The sequence below is a fragment of the Patagioenas fasciata genome, chromosome 19 (assembly GCF_037038585.1).
Source record: "Patagioenas fasciata isolate bPatFas1 chromosome 19, bPatFas1.hap1, whole genome shotgun sequence".
NCBI lineage: Eukaryota > Metazoa > Chordata > Aves > Columbiformes > Columbidae > Patagioenas > Patagioenas fasciata.
This window is the reverse complement of record NC_092538.1, coordinates 4,586,566-4,605,882: the sequence shown is the minus strand read 5'-3', so window position 1 is coordinate 4,605,882 and position 19,317 is coordinate 4,586,566. Positions and strand designations below refer to the sequence as shown.

At 43.7% G+C, this 19,317-nt stretch overlaps 1 long non-coding RNA gene across 1 annotated transcript; it reads right to left on the bottom strand.

Annotated features, from left to right (window-relative positions):
• Window positions 1-436: 436 nt before the first annotated feature.
• LOC139829411 (uncharacterized) lies at window positions 437-18,028 on the bottom strand. Its single transcript, XR_011741896.1, has 5 exons — window positions 17,480-18,028; window positions 15,038-15,158; window positions 5,252-5,369; window positions 4,279-4,377; window positions 437-3,436 (listed from the first exon to the last, which is right to left on the bottom strand). It is a non-coding gene; the product is annotated as an uncharacterized lncRNA (long non-coding RNA).
• Window positions 18,029-19,317: the final 1,289 nt, after the last annotated feature.

Below are 19,317 nucleotides of genomic sequence, written 5' to 3'. Positions count from 1 at the left end.
AACTGGACTTCGCACCATTGACCACCACTCTCTGGCTTCTCTCTTTAAGCCAGTTTGCAACCCACCTCACTACTCTATTGTCGAGACCACACCTCCTCAATTTAGCTGTGAGGATGCTGTGAGGGACTGTGTCAAAGGCTTTACTGAAGTCAAGGTAGACCACATCCACCGCTCTGCCATCATCCATCCACCTTGTTACATTCTCATAAAAGGCTATGAGGTTGGTCAAGCATGACTTACCCTTGGTAAAGCCATGCTGACTGCCCCTAATGACCCTCTTATCCCTGATGTGCCTTGAGATGGCACCAAGGATAAGCTGTTCCATTACTTTCCCAGGGACAGAGGTGAGGCTGACCGGTCTATAATTACCCGGGTCCTCCTTCTTGCCCTTTTTAAAGACTGGAGTGACATTTGCTTTCCTCCAATCCTCGGGCACCTCTCCCGTTTCCCAAGACTTGGCAAAAATGATGGATAGCGGTCTAGCAATGACTTCAGCCAGCTCCCTCAGCACCCGCGGATGCATCCCATCTGGACCCATGGATTTATGGACGTCCAGACTACTTAATTGTTCCCTAACCCAGTCCTCATTGACTAAAGCAAACTCCTCTATTAACCTGGCTTCATCCGGGGTCTCAGGGGTACAGGGTTCCCCAGGACATCCTCCAGTGGAGTAGACAGAGACAAAGAAGGCATTCAGCAATTCTGCCTTCTCTGTGTCTTCTGCCACCAGGGCACCCACCTCATTCATCAGTGGGCCTACATTGCCTCTGGTATTAGTTTTATCTGCTATGTATTTGAAAAAGTTCTTCTTGCTGTCCTTGACCCCTCTCGCCAGCTGTAATTCTAAGGAGGCCTTGGCTACCCTAGCTGCCTTCCTGCATCCTCTAACAGCAGCCTTATATTCCTCCCAAGTGGCCAGTCCCTCCTTCCATGACCTGTAAACTCGCCTCTTCTGCTTGAGCATACCCAACAGATCCCTATTCAACCACGCAGGCCTTCTGGCTCCCTTCCTCGACTTCCTACGTGTGGGGATGCTCTGATCCTGAGCATGGAAGAAGCAATCTCTGAATGCAATCCAGCTCTCTTGGGCCCCTTTTCCTTCAAGCAGTCTTGCCCATGGGGTTTCCCTCAGCAGTTGCTTGAAAAGGCCGAAATTAGCCCTGCCAAAGTCCAGGGTTGCAATTCTACTTGCTATTCTGTTCCTGCCACACGAGATGCTGAACTCCACCATCTCGTGGTCACTGCAACACGGGAGATGCTCCACTCCATTCAGCATTTTTGTTGCCCTGCGCTGGACTCTCTGCAGCAGTTCCCTGTCCTTCTGGAACTGAGGGGCCACAACTGGACACAATATTCCAGATGTGGTCTCCCCGGGGCAGAGTAGAGGGGCAGGAGAACCTCTCTGACCTACTGACCACCCCCTTCTAACCCACCCCAGGTATCATTGGCCTTCCTGGCCACAAGGGCCCAGTGCTGGCTCATGGTCACCCTGCTGTCCCCAGGACCCCCAGGTCCCTTTCCCCTGTGCTGCTCTCTAATAGGTCATTCCCCAACTTATACTGGAACCTGGGGTTGTTCCTGCCCAGATTCAAGACTCTACACTTGCCCTTGTTCTATTTCATTAAATTTTTCCCTGCCCAACTCTCCAGCCTGTCCAGGTCTCTGATGGCAGCACAGCTTCCAGTGTCAGCCACTCCTCCCAGCTTGGTGTCATCAGCAAACTTGCTGACAGTCACTCTATTCCCTTGTCCAAATCATTGATGAATATATTGAATAATACCGGCCCCAGCACTGACCCCTGAGGCACTGCACTAGATCCAGGCCTCAACTGGACTCTGCCCCATTGACCACGACTCTCTGGCTTCTTCCCTTCAGCCAGTTCCCAGTCCACCTCACTACCCGCTCATCCAGACGGCACTCCCTCAGTTCAGCTGTGAGGATGCTGTGGGAGACTGTCTCAAATGCCTTACTCAAGTCAAGGTAGAGCACGTCCACCGCTCTGCCATCATCCATCCATCTTGTTATGTCCTCATAAAAGTCAATGAGGTTGGTCAAGCACGACTTCCCCGTGGTGAAGCCATGTTGACTGCCCCTAATGATCCTCTTATCCCTGATATGCCTTGAGATGGCACCAAGTAGAAGTCGTTCCACCAGTTTCCCAGGGATGGAGGTGAGGCTGACCGGTCTATAACTACCCGAGTCCTCCTTCTTGCCCTTTTTGAAGACTGGAGGTTTCATTAAATATAGTTCTTAAATGAAGTTTTCCTTGATGCTGAAGAGAGCTGGTTGTGCTGCTTTACAGAGCTGGCTGTGACAAATGACAGGACGAAGCAGTAATCTAAAAAGATGACTTGGATAAACAAATTTTTAAAAAATCACATACTGAAAACCGGTCTGACTTTCTTCATATTTCAGACCATATAACTGTTTTCAAAATGTTAAGCCTTGAGACATTGCCGCTGACTTCATGAAATAATTAAATCTTGTGTTGAGGGATTTTTATTGTTTGGGTTTTTTTTACTGCTGTATCAAATAGTACGGAGAAGCGCCATTAAGATTTCAACATATCCAATTGTGCGTACTCTCCTAGCAACTAACCCAAACTCTTAAATTCCTTGTCAACAGCAGGCAATGATTTACGTGGATGACCCCAACTTGCTGCACCTGTAAGTCTTTAAACAGCTCCACTTCCAGCTGCAACAGCTTCCAGAAGCAAGTAATCAATCTTGAACATGTTGTTTCACAAAAATAACTAGGTGATTTTAAAGCTGTGTTTTCCCCATAGTGAAAATACCAGGCTACTGCCAAATCAAGCTAGCTGTCATTCCCTCCTGCCCTCATGAAGCCAGCGGGACGCACAACTGAAGTCTGCAAGGAAATCCCTTTGTGTCCCTGTAAGTGCAGAACTGCACTAAATCAAAAGGCCCCATGGCACTAGAAGAAAGGATTCCCAGAACATAAGCCTGAAAATATGCTGTTACCGGGTGATCAGCAGTGATGTTTTTGCTGTGTAATGTGCACTGACATCTCTCTGTTGTGTACCATCCCAGGCCAGTCCCCGTGTCACACAGAGCACTAACACACCCTTTGCTCCTGCTGCTCTCGCTCCCTGCTGAGCAGACAAGGCTCAGGCTGAACTGCCCCCTCCTCAGGAGGGCACTGCCACTCCCAATTCATTCTTCTTCAGTTTACTCCAACACAGAGAGTGAAAAAAGGCACGTGTGGTTTCACCAAGTGTAGAACTACACTACGTGTCTCTCTACCTCGGCCTTAGGCAGACAAACAGTGTTATACAAACTGTACGGTTCTCAGGACAGTGTACATCAGTTGTGCCTTGAGGCTCAGTTCTTATCTTCCTGCTGGGTCCACAGAGACACCATACCCAGTCTGACTGTGCTGCCTCTCACCAGAGGACAAGGCCAAGGCTCTTCTCTTCCTGTATAACAGTAACAGTTTTACAGTAAAGATGAGGATACTACCATCCAGCTACTTTAATTTACAGAAAAAACAACTTGAAAGGATGCTAGCACAGTATTTGACAGGGATTTTGGGACATTTCTCCACATCTGCAACACTGCTCTGACCAAAGACAGGGTTCTGTGCGATTAGAATTAAAGCCTCAAAACACAGAACCCGTATCTGTTACCACAGGAACAAAATGCTAGCGAGTTGAGAGTGTTTTGTAAGAAGGCATAAATTTTGTTTACTGTAACTCTTAAATTATTTAGGAAACTTCTGCATAATTTATTTCTTTCAACAAGATACTTCCATGCCTTGATGTTACTATTTTTTTGCAAAACAACCTGTATTCAAAGCTAAAATTTAAGCATGTGTAGCTTTAAATATGAGTGTGTGGATTTGGGGATTTTGTTTGTTTTTTCTTTAAGAAAAACTTTCATTATTTTTGAATAGGTAATTTTGTAGAAACAAATACTAAGCAGTAGCAATACTTGGAGTAGAGAGTGTTGCTTGTTTTTCAAAAGGGCTTTTTCATAACTTGAATATTAATTTCTTAGCTTTTAAAATCAGATCTGGCAGCTCCCAAGGCTCAGATAGACAGCAGAGAATGCAGAAAATTTCCCTACACCGGTTTCTGTGTTTTCTACAGGCAGCATTCATGTTCAGGTGATTATTACGCACAGGTATCAGTCCCAGAATCAAACTGCTTACCCAGTCCTGCCCTGGTCCTGAACTCAGGTAAATACGGTTTTCCTCCTTCCCCAATTACATCACAAAAACCCACACAATTAGTTTAAAATAGAACATATTATTTGTTACCTCCAGTTGAAGATGGTCGTGATATGTTCTTCATCACAAATCAAGTGCTCTACCACAAAGCCAACAATTAGAGCTGGTTATAATTCACCATGGGTTTACCTAGAGCGAAATGAAATTCTCATTAAACTGCATGATGAAGGCAACTAGCAAACTTCTGAGTGGTTCTGGTTTGGTTTTGATTTTTAACTGAGCAGATGTAATTTCAGATTTCTTCGGAGCTCAATCCTTAATGTTTTTTACACACGAGAAAACTGTCATTCCCATAAAGATGCTGTTCTCCTTCATAACTTCTGTATTAAGCGACCCCTCTGTCCCAATTACTTTCTCCAGTGATCTGAGTTTAAAACTGAACTGTACTTTTTGGAGTAAAGTGCAGCCCTTTTCCTGGTTCCCTTTTGTGCACCACTATCACATACACAAATACTCCCTGAGCCAGTTCTGACAGCTAATTCAGCTGAAACTGAATACAGCACAAACTGCTTCAACTTCTGCCACGCCGAGTAGCACCAAAGCACACAGGAGCAGGCTGGATAAACCTGTCACAGGATTATGTCCCAGAGTCACAAGACACAAACTGGTAGGACACTGTGTGCAATTCTGGGAATGACTTACCATGCCCCCTTCTATTTTCTACCTGAAGGGGCCTCTCATATCTCTGTCACTTCTTTCGCCAGGGCTTGGGAATTAGTGCCTTTTTGAGATTGAGTTAGCACCAAGCAGCTAAATCAGCCAGCCCTACCTGATCCAGGTGCAGGGCTTCACTCCTCTGTCTTACTGTTAATGGACAGACAAGCAAAACTCTGGGATTTCAGGGCTAGAGCCTGACCCTCCTTTCTCCATCTTCTAGCCAATATAGTGCCATGCTTCAACCAAACAGCCAAGGCTCTCCATCCCCTCCAGCTCTGTCTCGATAACTTACTGACCAATGTGCTCAGGAAACACTTCCCCAGGTCCAGTTACTTTGAAGTAGTACCTGAGTGACAAGAGATCCTGCCTGTTCGGATCAGTCAAGACAGGAAATATTTCTGGTTGGACTGGAGACTTTCTAGAGAACTTCGTCCAGGGAAGTCATGTGAAGAATCGTAGCTGATCTGTAAGAACACTCAGTTAGGTAGCAGCTGCGAGAGGCTGAAGATCACAGTTGTGAACAAGCTATATGCATAGGTCCCAATTTAAACTCAGTTCTGATTTAGATCTGGTCTGAGCACTTTCTCTCATAAGCACTTTATCTCTGAGCCAGCGTATATCCGAAGACATGGGATACAACACAAGTTCACATAATTTCAGCTCTGACTTCTGTCATTCTGACACATCAGCAACTGCACCCACCACGAAATCAGACCCGCATAGTATGGTAGATGTAATGAGAATTATGGGTGGGCAGCTATAACCAAGGATCAATGAAGCTCCAAACACTGACCACAGCCCTTCAAGAGACAATACTTAAACCAGGTACCAATTTGCAGTTAAATGCATGCACTTTAAAAGCTATACTTCCATTGTCAAACTACTGCAGATATCCCATTTTCATTAGTTACTTATCTCCCCTGTATAAAACTTGGACAAATGATCATGGAATCACAGAATAGTTTGGGTTGGAAGGGACCTTCAAAGGTTATCTAGTTCAACCCACTGCAATGAGCAGCAGAATAAAATGGGTTCTCTTTAAAAAAGACCAATTTTGAGCACTGAATTTACAATTGCCTTTTCTCAGGTTGCCACCAAAACTGTTTTATTCTCCTAAACACTACCTTCTCTGTTGAGTGCGCAGAGCTAACGGAAGGGAAGCCAACATCCCTCCTCTGGTGACCCGTCGCTCCAGTCAGCTACTGAAAATTCATTAATGTGCAGGTTACACAACGTCCCTCTCCCACTCACAGGTACACGCAGCCCTCTCATTTGTGAAGTTAATTTAGTGAGGTTAAATGATACAGTATATTTGACTGTGTTTTCTCACCTCCAGCTCAAGCCCTGTCAGGCTTCCTAGGCAAGAAGAACACGCTCCCTGCCTTGTTTTCACACACGCTACAAAAGGGATTGCATTACCCTCCCCCCAATCCCAATTACCAGGCTGTGGAAAGAACTCCAATTAAGTGGTTAGCCATAATAGCATGGCAGCCCTTTAGGAAACTGCTTATCTAAATAGAGACGTACAGAAGGCAGTTTTCTCTCTAATAGTGATGCATTTTCAATTTATGCAATACAAAGTGCATTGGTCTGCAGTGTCCCTGGCTACTGATGATTAATAGCCCATACACTGCAAGGGTCTACAAAGAAAAGTGCCAAGGGAAGCAGATGCAGCAGGTTTTATATTATCATGACTGCAACAAACTCATTCAGTGGTGTCAGCTCTGACTGCAGGATTCTGATTATGAAATATGATGCGTGTTGAATTTAATGGCTTTCTCTGCCCTTCTGGTGAGTTCACTGCTTGCCAATGTCATTTTGTGTTCTCATCTGAGTGGTAATAAAAGGAATATCATTGACTGTGCTAGCTCTGTAACCACTGTGTGTTTTAGAATAAATTGTGTTTCAGGACCTTTCTACCCAGGAGAGTGTGCAGGGCCAGAAAGTAATATTCCCCAGTTTTCCAATATGAAGGTTTTCTGTGAGAGGACAGGAGATTATGCAGGACTGCCCTTCTCTTGAGGCATTCCTGATGTGAGCAGCACATCTCTTTTTCAAGTGGTTATGTAGTAAAGAAGTCAGTTTGGATTGCAAATAATAAAAAATTAAAAAAAAAAAATAAACAGCTACTGCTACAGAGCAGAAATGATGATACCTCGCTGACCATAACATAAAAGTTGTTCGAGATAGAATTGAAGTAAGGAACCTGGGCATATATGGTGTTACCCATGTAGGAACATAAAATCAGGGGAGACTTCTATAAAGAGGGGTGTTTTATCCAGCAGATTGTTATCTCATCCAACCTGTCAGTGACCTCTGGCCTGCACTACTGAGCTAAGATCTCGACTTTGGAAAGCTGGTTTGCTGGATAGCTACAGGTATTCTAGCAAATCCTTCTAATGCCTGCAAGCCATCGTATCAGTTTGTCAAACAAAAACAAACCTCACTGCAAATGCACTGTGCCAATACCAGTGCTGAAGAGTGCGCACAACAGGCATCGTCACACTGCTCACCAACACTGCCCCAAGCTGGGGGATCTGTACAGAGACTCGGAGCCAAGATATTTTGCATTGCCTGAAAGGATTCCAGTATTTTCACCCTCTTTGCTCACACGCATCTCCTGCCTGCAAAGCATCTTCAGGGGCTCAGCCGCCCACACAGCTGGATGGACCAGGGGGAAGCAACATAAGCGATAAATAGAAGGAAACATTTCTTGAGATTCTCCAATAAATCAACCTGTCTAAACTTGCCCTTGGCTTCTGCTGCAGGCTACAGCCATTCTGAAACACTGCAGCCAGAGCTAGGTTGGAGACTGCGGGAGCCCCTTCATGCGGATTGTTCTTCTTCCACCCAGGAAAAGGCACAAATCGAAGTATTATTCACTTCTGGAGAGCGGCAATGGAACAGCAAGAGGTGCTGCTCACACAGAGCAAAACGGGATCCGCAGAGGCAGGAAGCAACTGAAGCACAAATGCTATTTTTCCTCTTTGTAAATGTATATTCCAAAGTTTGCCTGTGCTGTTTTCTTAACTACGGCCCCTCTGATGGAGTGTTGCTGCTACTAGAAATGAAGGAAACATTTTTTCCAAGCAGGAGGACAGAAAGTCATACATTTCCATTTCAATTCACTACAGTGTGAAGCCAGGGCTGGTGCTTTATGTTTTATGTGATGAAACCAAACTGCAAAGGTTGTTCCTAAGAATTTACAGTTAAGGTGGAAGTTCATCTGATTGGTAAATCTGTACATTCCTCTGTTTTTCAGAATACAAAGACCACCAACAAGCCAGGACATGGTCCCATCACCACCTCCGAGGGATGCAGGTTTCATAGCCAGCGCTGCCCTAACTGAATTCCCTCTTCAACCGAGTAAGTTTGCATTCAGCTGCTCAACCGCATCCTGCACGATTTTATTTATAAGGTTTTCACGAAGAAGCTAGGAATGAACTTCCACTTTTAGGATAATCCAGAACATTTTTAACCTTGTTTTCCTTTGTCTCTAGTTGAAATGCCATGGGTATTCTCAATCATATTTTATGTATGAACACTTTAAAAGTTTTGCCTAAAGGACAAATGAGAATTTTCTTTGGTCCCTTCAGACCATACTTCATATATTTTCACACGAAAATGTATTGAAACAAGATTTAGAACTGTTATACATTTTATTGAGATCTACCTCCAGAGGGAAAAGAAAAGCACATTAACATTTAACATGGTGGCTTTATATTTTTCCCTTTCCTTCACTGTTTGCTGAAAAACTTGCAAGAGTTGAAAGGTAGAAATGTCAGACAGAAATCTGTGATCTGCCTCAAAATTAAGTTATGTATTGCCATAATGAAACAGAGCGTTCGTCCTCTCTGGGATTCTCAGACTCAGTAAAATTCATCAAAGGGGCTATGAATACTCCCAGAAGAAGAGATCACAGAGAACGAGGGCACTAAGAGTGCTGTGATTAGCTTGACAATCCAATGGCAGCGGTTCCTTCTACACCACATGCCCTTGCTTTTTGATTTATTCTGGTATGGGGGTGCAAGAAGGCGCACAACTCTGTGCACGTCTGTGTGTACAACACAGCGCAGCAACGCAAGAACCAGCCACCGCGACCTTGCTCTGGGGCTGCAAGCAACAGGAAGGCATCGGGTTCTGAATCCTGCCTGCCATTCACTGAGAAACAACAGCAAAATCTCACATGACGTACAGGCCATCTCACCTCCTGGTGCTTGCAGGGAGCTGGTGTCTGCTGTGTGCAAGCACAAAAAGGCTGCAGTTTGCACACAGAAACTGTAGGCTCCTTCGAACTGATACGGAAATAGTTGGCACTGAAACATCAGCCCTGCAGGAAACTGCATCTTGAGTCTCCTCTGCGCAGCAGCTCATGAAGCGTTGTTCTTAAATTTAGATGTCTTCACAAACAGCTACACTGATCCAGCACTGAGAGGGCCAGAGTATGCCAAATGTGTCCACAACGTTCTTTCCAGGCCAGCTGAGACTTCTCACAGTGAAAAGGAACTCAGAAGGTCAAGGCATGAGAGGTTCGAGCAGGTAAAGAAAGATTTACTGTGACCAAGAGAAAAGTTTCTTTAGCAGCTGGATAATGCTGAATAGATGGGGTGGAGGAAAAGAAGACAATGTCCAGTATCAGCCACATTTCTTATTCTGAATGTATTTATGATGCCTGAAGTTGCAAAGCTGGTCTTCAAGTCCCACAAAGCCTCCAAGCACCCGTCTTTGCTGTACGGACTTCAGCGGGTCTCAGAGCAGCACATCTGCCTTGAACGGAGGAACCCAATGTCTTCAAAGCCAACTTTCTGACTGTGCCTCCCAACGTAACCACAAGGCATGTTCCTCATTCACACCAATCCCTGAAACTCTCTGTGGAAGCCCTAGTGTTCCTGCATAGTACGTTCCTCAATTTGTTTGGCTTCAGTACTATTAGTCAGGTTTCTTAACAAGCTCTGCATTTTGGGAACTCCTGTACTTTCCCATTAGAAGCACGAAACAAGGCTTGATCTCACACACAACAGATTGTCAACAGGTGCTCATTAGTCAGATCCAAAGCTTCCACAGTCCTGCTGTTTAATTTATGAGAGCCTTGTGATTATGATAAACATGAGATGCTAGATCACTAGGGATGGTTCTGTTGGTTTGGGCTGGGCAGAATTTTGTACCGATTATGCCTATACAAGGGCATATGCCAAGAATTGTTATTGTTTTCCTCAAACGCTATACCTGAAGTGCCCTGATAGAGAAATAGGGAAACCTGTCAACTTGCCTGCAATTGTTCACAGTAAATGAACAACAAAACTGAAAACATATCTTCCCCTTTCTTCTAAAATTTTATTATAATATTGTTTTGCTAAAAGCAGCTATGAAACCTGGCACGCTCCAAGAGCAGTTGTATCATTTGCCCTCTCCTTACAGCATTCTGACGTATTTAAAATCTACCTGTAGACTCTTTATAGAGAACACAGCGTCAATTTAACGGTGGGGGAAAGGAGCCCCATAGTCAAGGAAGCCCCCAGGATCTTTTACCATGTCCCTGGGAGTGCTGGGAACAGAGAACGCATTTCTTATTTCACCTCCACCTTATCGTAGCTAATTTAAAGCAGTCAGGCACCTCCGTGCTTCTGAAATCAAGGCCTGGTCAGCCATGAGAGAACAGATGTACAGGACAGGGAGGATTAATATTCTTAGAGGTTTTCCTCAGTGCGCAGGAAGGCAGCACAAAGCACTAATAACCTCTTCAAGCAGAGTACATTTTCTCATGGGGATAATAGCTCAAGGATAGGAAAAGAGAGCTCTTATACTCTAAAGGAACATTATCCGTCTTGTATGAAAACTAACCACTCTGGCTCTTCAGTGCAGAACTAAGCTACCGTCATTTTACCTGGGCATTCACACCTGTGTAAGGACAACTTCTCCTTCCTGTTCACAATTTGTTTCATCACATAGGGATAGGAATTAAAGGCCTTCACTGCAGTTCAGGCAGCTTGCCAATACCTATTTTATAGCAATAAAATATGTACAAATTAAGGAATCTCATGTGGAAAATTCATTCAACAGCCTCAAAAGCCAAATGAATGGTAATTACTTCAAACACAATGTGGTGGCAATCAGGCAAGATTGGATCATGCTTTTGAATGTATGTCTACATTTTTAAGAACCAAGATAATTATGAATTATGAAAATAACTCAGACAATGCCACAGCAAAGAGAGTGTTTGCAGAATAAGGAAGATCTTTAAGGAACAGAGAAGACTTAATTCCAGCACCTGCATGGGAATAATCAGAGAGCAAATGTGGGCCTCATATTTTATTTCCTTACTTCTAGCCATCGTTTTATACTTTAGGATGGTTCATGGATGCCTTGAGGTATGGAGCAAGTGGAAACATATAAAACAAAATACAAGTAAAAGGATTTATCCTGCTTACTAAAAGCATGGAAATTATTTCTAGTTCATATTCACATATATTGCAGTGTAAAAGTAAATTTGCCATCTTAGTTCTCTGTGTAAGTTTCCTTCAATCTGGAAAACCAGCTTAACGGTCATTCACTTATGGAATACACTATGTAGGGAGAGACCCTTATGGTACAGTGTGCTCTAATTCGAGAGGCAAAAAGTTTAATACGAGCCAATGCCTGGGAGCTGAAACTAGGCACACTTGAATGGAAAATAAAGCAAACAGTTTGGGGATAATTAATCACCAGAACAGCATACCTAAGGGTATGGTTAGAATTCCATCTGTGAAATCTTTAGGACTATATTTTTTCCTAACAATATGCCAAACCACAGCCAGCTCTGAGGGATTAGAAAACCTCTTGGACAATGCAGAGTATAGACTGGTTGGCAACAATCATCTGTATGTGAGCATCAACTCAAACACTGGAATATTGGGGAAAAAGGGGCGGAAGAGGGAAGTTTTCAAAGGACAGCTGGACATCTGTGTCCCTTGGAAGACAAATTAGGGCCAAGACATTGAAAATCTCTCCATAAGCACTCAGCACACTGGACCCAACTGTGTATTCATAACATGCTGAAGGATTTGAGCTGTATTTTGTTGCAGATTATATAGGAACATTTACAGGTTTGCCCTACTTAGGTTTACTTTGCCTAAAGATGTGCTCAAGGACTGAAGAGAGAATCTGCTACGCTAGAAGCCTATGAAATTACAAATGGCACACAGAAGTGAATAAGGCAGAAAAAGGTCTATTTCATACTACAAGAGCTCTGGGACACCAGTGACATTTTCTGCCAGAACAAGTCAAATTTTGGAACTCATTGTCACAAGATGCCACGGGTGCGAAGAAAACAGACTCAAAGAGGGATTGGACACACATCACGGAGAATAAATCGCTATAAAACATAACAGAGCAGATGTAGCTTCTGGCTCAGGAGAGCTGTTCTCTCGCTCAGCCCCGGCTCACAGACAGTGCTCACACACACATCTTCTGCAACGTCAGTGCTGCAGGTCAAATCATTTCTAAGGAAACTCAAATCAAGTCAGTTCACTCCAGGGAGGAATCTGTCCCATGAAATCTCCTCCATCTGCAAGAACTCTATGCCAGTTCTCGATTAATTTATCTCCCTGTCGTGCACTGTGACTCAGTTCTAGTGGATGTAACCCAGCGTGCACAAGGTTGCAAATACAACTTGGGAGAGCAGGGCAACAAAGATGCTGAAGGGAGTGGAGCATCTCCTGTGTGAGGAAAGGCTGAGGGAGCTGGGGCTCTGGAGCTGGAGAAGAGGAAACTGAGGGGTGACCTCATTCATGTTTACAGATATCTAAAGGCTGAGTGTCAGGAGGATGGAGCCAGGCTCTTCTCGGTGACAACTAATGGTAGGACAAGGGGTAATGGGTTCAAACTGGAACACAGGAGGTTCCACTTAAAGATGAAAAGAAACTTGTTCCTGGTGAGGGTGGCAGAGCCTGGCCCAGGCTGCCCAGGGAGGTTGTGGAGTCTCCTTCTCTGCAGACATTCAAACCCGCCTGGACACCTTCCTGTGGAACCTCAGCTGGGTGTTCCTGCTCCATGGGGGGATTGCACTGGATGAGCTTTCCAGGTCCCTTCCAATCCCTGACATTCTGGGATTCTGTGAGTGTCTTGAGAAACTACTTGTTAAGGGAAAAAATCACTACCTCTTTAAAGAAGTTTGGGGTTTTTTCAAAGCTGAATATCAAGAGAGATCTATTCCCCCTCAAAGTTACATGAGGCAGGAAAAGGTCTTTAACCTTAACCACTAGAGTGGGAATTCTGTACCTTCTGTTTATTCGTATTCTCACCAGAAACTGAAATGGACTCCGTAAAAAGGTCAGTTAAAATGTGAACACTGTGTTCTCCTGAAGCACACCAAAAATCAGTGGGGGAAAAATAAAGAATTTTGGAATACTCAAAGTTAGTGAATGCTTTCTTAAAAATTTACAAATAAAAATAATTAATTACTTGCTAGCTCAGCTGTCAGAATTACAGTTCTGGACTGCATCGCATCTTCATGTGGTCCCAGCACATAGCCATAGATTCAGCTATGGGTAAAAGGCTGGTGAGTTAAGGTTAGGAACTGCCTAACTAGCCAGAGATTATTTGGTCTGTGACAAAGCCCACCTGCTGCACAGGCAGCACCACAGGTTGGTTTGTGGTGCTGCAAGTGAAACAGGGTAACACAACCACTCAGGGAAACTCGTGAGTCAGTCGTTTTCTGGGGAGTTACAAGTATTTCCCAGGGAACCTTTGTTAAAATCAGAACTGCATGGCAAGGTCTGACATCAATTAGAAAATCGTAACACTTTGAGATGTCATTGATCCCCACACCTCTCTGTCTCCCGTTGCTGGGAAACAGCCGTCACTGTCTTGGCTTGCGGTGTCACAGACACGGTGTCGGGGACGGACACGGCCCTCGGCTGTCCCAGAGGGAGCTGGCAGGGGTGAGACAGGTCACCAGGCAGCAGAGGGGGAAGAAAAACCCTCTGCCGCCTCCTTTCCACCCATTCACCAACTCCCAAGGAAGCTGTACACCTGCTACTGCTTCATACGCATATGTATGTGCTGGTCTTTAATTAAAGCTTGCTCAATTGGCCACATCTGAAAAGCCACTCCCCATGGGAAGGTCTAGTGCGACTGTCACATTCACAGTCGACTGACTGTGAGGGAGGGAACAACCGTATCTGGCTGACAAGTGCAGATGGACTGACAGTGACTGACATCGTCACCATCTCCCAGTGACAAACCTGGCCCACTTAGTCACCCTGGCTTCTCTGAATTCGATCCCACAGGCCATTCAGCAGGTGTAGTATTTAAGTGCCCAACTTGGGGGATTTTTTATTTTAGTTTTTTAAGCTCACTGAAGTTTTTAATCTGGAATCTATTTCAAATTATCTTCCTCCTCTCAAGGTTATACCATGCAATGATCACACCCTTTCTCTTTTTTAAGTTATAATTTTTAAAATGCTTATTTTTGACTACCTGAATGCTTGGGGGAGGAAATTCTTGTTGATATTTTGAAATTAAAATTCCCTCCCTTTAAATTTGTTAATAGAAGATCAATTAAGGCCAGGTGTGAGCACTAAGACTCCCCCCCATTCCTGCCTTTACTCTCTGCTGCCTTTTCAGCCTCTAGCAAAGACACCTATTGTGAAACAGGAAAGAAATTACAGCTCTGGCAGTTCATAAACTTCAAAACTTGGAAAAAAAAGCAAGCACAGTTGTAAAAGAAGAAATATGACAGAAGGCAGCAGTGAGGAAACAACTGATACAGTGAATGGATTCCTTCTTCATTTTAGGTTAAAGTAAAAAAGAAATCCAAGAATATTTCACTGAGTACTTGGAGAGTGGAAAATTATGCTGTCTCAACAAAGAAAATGTGAGAATATGATTATGTGATGTTTTGCTGCTTCAAACTTGCAATATAAGTTGTTTGTTTCTCATCTACCACCTTTGATCTGGATCTTCATAGCTGGGCTATACGCAGCTCCTGCCTGCATTCTGTTTCTCCTGTTGAAAAATGAAAATAATACTGTTCCATCCTTGACATCCTAATAACTTAAAACAAGAAACTTAAACCAACCTTTTCTTAGAAGAAGTTCTAAGCCTATCATAAGAGGCATCATTAAATTCACTTCTCTCCAATACTCAATCGCACCTTGATTTCTTCTGCAGAACTGGCAACAGCGATTTCCACGTGATGTCTCCATGTCTAAGGATTTCCAGTACACGCACAGTTATTGCTGAACCTCAGTTTCTGAAGCTGCCAGATAAGTGTTCTGTGAAATAATGAAAAGACAAACATAACACTGAAGACATTACCTGAAAATGACCATAAAGTACCTCTTTGTAGATATTGGAAGCGGCAGACAATGCCTTGACTGTAAAGGGAAAAAACCAAGGAGCTTGCAAGTGTAATCCTGGTTTCATTGCTGATAGATGAAGATCCAATACAAGTCCTGATTTTCTAGGGGGTTGTGCATGTGTGTGTGTAGTTTAATTTAAACAGCTCGGCATTTCACAAAATAGATACCAAAATTGATTCTGCCTACTTCAGGCTAAACATGTGAAAATGCTGACTGACAGAATCACCTGAGGGTAATAAATCTGCCAAGTGTTTTGTTAAACAGCTATTCAGTTTGAAATGTATCCTGGCATTCTAGAATAACAATGGGCTACTGTAATGTATGGTGCATTAATTATATAGCTGACAAGAAAATTACCCTTCAAGCCAAGATTACTGAAACTTTACTAGGCTTTTTTCCCCTCTCGTGTTAACACACGATTCAGCGTGGCCCTCCCAAAGGTTTTGCCCACCTCCTCCTGCAGGGATAACTGGCAGTAAAGTTCCAGAGAGATTTGCACTCATCTTGCATTGAGAACATTGCCTGATTTCCTAATTTTTATTATAACTCCTAAATACTAAATGATAAATATCAACATAAAAAATGGGCTGATTCCAATGGGATGAAGTTCAACAAGGCCAAGTGTCGGGTCCTGCACTTTGGCCACAACAACCCCCTGCAGCACTCCAGGCTGGCACAGAGTGGCTGGAGAGCAGTCAGGCAGAAAGGGACCTGGGGGGACTAATGGACAGGAAGCTCAACATGAGCCAACAGTGGGCCCAGGTGGCCAAGAAGGCCAGTGGGATCCTGTCCTGTATCCAAAATAGCGTGGTCAGCAGGACAAGGGCAGTGATCCTTCCCCTGTACTCTGCATTGGGGAGGCCACACCTGGAGTATTGTGTTCAGTTCTGGGCCCCTCAGCTCAGGAAAGAGATTGAAGTGCTGGAGCGGGTCCAGAGAAGAGCAACAAGACTGGGGAAGGGACTTGAGCACAAGCCCTATGGGGAGAGGCTGAGGGAGCTGGGCTTGTTCAGTCTGGAGCAGAGGAGGCTCAGAGCTGAGCTCAGCACGCTCTAGAACGACCTGAAGGGCAGTTCTAGCCAGGGGGGATTGGTCTCTTTTCCCAGGCAGTCAGCAATAGGACAAGGGGGCAGGGGCTTCAACTCTGCCAGGGGAAATTGAGGCTGGAGATTAGAAAGCAATTCTGTGCAGAGAGAGTGATCAGGCATTGGAATGGCTGCCCAGGGAGGTGCTGGACTCACCGGCCCTGGAGGTTTTTAAACTGAGACTGGACATGGCCAGTGGACTGTGCCGCCACTTGAGAAATTATCTTCCCTAATAGCATCCTGACTACAGAATGTAGAAACAGATTCAAAGGTCATACAAGGACTGTGTTCTATAATAATTTTCTTCTAGTATTTACATTTATTCAGAAATTTGGGGCTGTGAAGAAAATTCTGTGTATAAGACTTAAATTCTGCATCAAATATAACTAATTCTTATTTTTACCCTAGTGAATTTCTAAATACAATTCCCGGTTATGCATTTGCTTTTTTGAGTTAGAACCTCTCTCAACACACAGCACAATTCTCGAGTGAGTTTTCAGCATTCATGCACTGTTGCTGATATGGAAAAGCACTTTTAGTATTGCCAAGATAGAAGTGCTTACTAGCAAAGAATGTTTCCAAACTGTACTGAAATACACTCTGCAGAGCTGACAACGACGTGTTAGGACTAGAGAAAATATTACACAAGCTGTAAGTTGAATTAAAATTCAAAGATCTCTTGTAAGCATAAAACTGAACACTCAATTTCCTATAATTTGAAGTACAAGCATGACTTATAATCAAACACATCTGAAAAATGACACCGCAGAGATTTGCCACCGTGAGGAACAGCCTGTAAGGGTATGTTTTTAGCATAATGCCACGCTTCCTTGTACCTGGGTACAGAGACATTCTTTGGTTTTAAAGCGTAATTTAAATAAGTTACATCTTTTATAGTCTGCTCTACTGTAGGTTTTGTAAACTCATGATTAAAATAAACGAACAGGCTTCATGGATTAAAAGACCACTCCACTTTCAACTGTTAAAAACCCCACTTTACCAAATCGCATTACCTTGTAATTTATTCTAATGTAGTATGTATTTCTCTTTAAAGCCAATTTCTATTCCTTAGGCATATGTCTAAATGCCTTTCTGATTAACCTCTCTGATCAAAAGCCCACATAGCTCAAGCAAAATCTTTCCATTTACCTCAACAAGCTGTTTATTATTCTCCTCTCCAGGAGCTGCGATGCACCTGGTGCTGTAACAGTGTTTTCTTTCAAGGAAAGCTCAAGATGAAGCAATGATGTGGACTAGATGCTGAAAGAAAGAAAATCAGAATATATTGTGCTCTCATGATGACCAAGAGGGGCTGCGGCACCAGAGAACAGAGAATTCTGAAAGCTGATATCGACAGATGTGTCCATTCAGAATTGCTGTTAATAACTGGATCTGGGCCCAAGTTGTACCCCAGTTCTAAATGTCTCTGACCTCGAGGTGGTCACAGCTTAGATGTTATAGGTTGAGTCCTGGTGCTGTTTGCTCCAGCAGGATTCAGTCTGGGTTTGCTCTTGACAGCTTAAGAGCCATGTGTGTCCTTGCACATTTACAAAAGGAAAATATATTTTCCCAAGTGAAGGTATACGGAGCAGAGAACTGATGTAGGATGAGGTCTGGCTGATGGGAAGGAAGTTTAAGAAGAGACAGAATACAAAGGATGCATGATGGTAGCAAAAATGACAGAGAGTAAGGAGCCTTTGTCCAGGCTAAATACCTGCAAAACACTGCTATGTGAAACTTGCAGCCTCTCATTTCCAATGCTTTCCCCAGTCCCTCCCACCCCGCTGTCAAAAGCAGACACACACTGGCTGCAACAGCTTCCACAGGTAGCCCCACTTCACCAGAGCTCGTGGGCAGAACTTGACACTGAAGAGTTCTAACTCAAGGGTTTTGTGCCGGTTTAAATGTATTCCCATCATCCACAGACTTCCTTCTCCCCAAATATGGGTATTACATGCTTTAGAAAAGGGATCATGTTTCTTTCAATCCCTGTAGCAGCACCTCAACATTTAATAATGCTACAAGAGAATGGACCAAAAAGCAGGCCTGAAGTCCTCCTTGCAATTTTCAGCCTACCCGTTCTTGCTTTATCACCATCATCTTCATGGCTGAGTATCTGCCACAAACATTAGTGACAGTCCCATTGCCTACCTACATTCCCAAACTCCTTGAAGTTCAACTGAAAATTAGGTACGTTGGTTTTGCCATTGTTCCACTACCATTGTCTGGCTTGTTTTGCAACTTCATCAGATCTACAGTTTGAGGGTTCAGTCTTGACCACAGATTTCAAGCAGCAGATGACACCCAATGCTAAAACTGCACAAGTGTTCAGTTACACCCACGGTCAAACCCGGATCACTTCCCCATGGCTGTCTGCGGCTGCCCAACACCGCTCTAGTGCTAACTTCAGATTAAAGTGTCATTATTATCACAGATCTCTTCTTTAAGTAATCTTTTATTCTCCTTTTCAAATGAGATAAAAAGATTAAGCGTCTAAGTCTCTCTTTAGGTGGCACGATTTTCATATCTTTTCCTGTAACCCTTTTCCAAATCCTTTCTACTTTGCCAACATCCTTTTTGAAGTGCACACATGAAAATTGGACACACATTTCTAATGTTCAAATAAGAGGACTCTGAAGGTAATTAGTGCAGTTCTATTTAGCTATTTTCCATTTTACCACTACACTTTCACACTTATTGCCTTTGGGCTGCATACGCTCTGTTTGTCTACGCTTCATTGAACTTGGGAAGAAAAAAACATCGTTTAATTTATCCTTGTAGTAGATCCTACACAACTCCATTACATTTGTATCCAAAATGAGATGTACTTAAGATTTGTATACTAGGGATCAGGGAAAGATGGAGGATGTGCACAGCACGGGGAACATGGGATGACACCAGTGTTAAAAAAATAAAGTAAAATTGACTAACATGAGGAAAGAAATGAATGTTATACGGCCCAGTATAACCCCGACCACTGAGGGCAC